The sequence below is a fragment of the Elephas maximus genome, chromosome 2, assembly GCF_024166365.1.
Source record: "Elephas maximus indicus isolate mEleMax1 chromosome 2, mEleMax1 primary haplotype, whole genome shotgun sequence".
Lineage (NCBI taxonomy): Eukaryota > Metazoa > Chordata > Mammalia > Proboscidea > Elephantidae > Elephas > Elephas maximus.
Genome location: NC_064820.1, coordinates 120180711 through 120182677, shown reverse-complemented (window position 1 = coordinate 120182677; position 1967 = coordinate 120180711).

Sequence of the window (1967 nt, the reverse complement as noted above, 5' to 3'; positions counted from 1 at the left end):
TCTGTTTGTTGAAACATCTCAATTGGTATTCCATCAATTCCTGGAGCCTTGTTTATCGCCAGTGCCTTCAGAGCAGCTTGGACTTCTTCCTTCAATACCATCAGTTCTTGATCATATGTCACCTCTTGAAATGGTTGACTATCGATTAATTCTTTTTGGTATAATGACTCTGTGTATTCCTTCCATCTTCTTTTGAGTCTTCCTGCACCATTTAATATTTTCCCTGTGGAATCCTTCACTATTGCAACCTGAGGCTTGAATTTTTTCTTCAGTTCTTTCAGCTTGAGAAATGCCGAGTGTGTTCTTCCCTTTTGGTTTTCCATCTCCAGCTCTTTGCACATGTCATTATAATATTTTATTTTGTCTTCTCGAGCTGCCCTTTGAAATCTTCTGTTCAGTTCTTTTACTTCATCAATTCTTCCTTTTGCTTTAGCTGCTCGACGCTCAAGAGAAACTTTCAGAGTCTCCTCTGACATCCACCTTGGTCTTTTCTTTCTTTCCTGTCTTTTCAGTGACCTCTTGCTTTCTTCATGGATGATGTCCTTGATGTCATCCCACAACTCGTCTGGTCTTCGGTCACTAGTGTTCAATGCGTCAAATCTTTTCTTCAGATGGTCTCTAAATTCAGGTGGGATATACTCAAGGTCATATTTTGGCTCTCGTGGACTCGCTCTGATTTTCTTCAGTTTCGGCTTGAACTTGCATATGAGCAATTGATGGTCTGTTCCACAGTTGGCCCCTGGCCTTGTTCTGACTGATAATATTGCACTTTTCCATCATCTCTTTCCACAGATGTAGTCAATTTGATTTCTGTGTGTTCCATCTGGCGAGGTCCATGTGTATAGCCGCTGTTTATGTTGGTGAAAGAAAGTATTTGCAATGAAGAAGTCATTGGTCTTGCAAAATTCTATCATTCGATCTCTGGCATTGTTTCTATCACCAAGGCCATATTTTCCAACTACTGATCCTTCTTCTTTGTTTCCAACTTTTGCATTCCAATTGCCAGTAATTATCAATGCATCTCGATTGCATGTTCGATCAATTTCAGACTGTAGCAGCTGAAAAAAATCTATTTCTTCATCTTTGGCCCTAGTGGTTGGTGTGTAAATTTGAATAATGGTTGTATTATCTGGTCTTCCTTGTAGGAGTATGGATATTATCCTATCACTGACAGCATTGTACTTCAGGATAGATCTTGAAACGTTCTTTTTGATGATGAATGCAACACCATTCCTCTTTGAGTTGTCATTCCCAGCATAGTAGACTATATGATTGTCTGATTAAAAATGGCCAATACCAGTCCATTTCAGCTCACTAATGCCTAGGATATCGTTGTTTATGCGTTCCATTTCATTCTTGGTGATTTCCAATTTTCCTAGATCCATAGTTTGTACATTCCAGGTTCCCATTATTAATGGATGTTTGCAGCTGTTTCTTCTCATTTTGAGTCATGCCACATCAGCAAATGAAGGTCCCGAAAGCTTTACTCCATCCACATCATTAAGGTCAACTCTGCTTTGAGGAGGCAGCTCTTCCCCAGTCATCTTTTGAGTGCCTTCCAACCTGGGGGGCTCATCTTCCAGCACTATATCAGACAATGTTCTGCTGCTATTCGTAAGGTTTTCACTGCCTAATGCTTTTCAGAAGTAGACTGCCGGGTCCTTCTTCCTAGAAAAGAGGGAAAAGAGTAACTTAACAGTGGAGAAGCCTCACCAACACTACTTCTGCTAGGTGATCAAGATCACCATTATTAGTGATAAGTCATATTGATGACCTTTCACATGATATGATGAAAGTGGAACTTTACCTCTGTGATCTTCCTCCCCAAAGCCCATAACCCCAATCTAATCATGTTGTTGTTATGTGCCATCAAGTTGGTTTTGACTCATAGAAACCATACAGGACAGAGTAGAACCCTCCCATAGGGTTTCCAAAGAGTGGCTGGGGGATTCAAACTGCCAACCTTT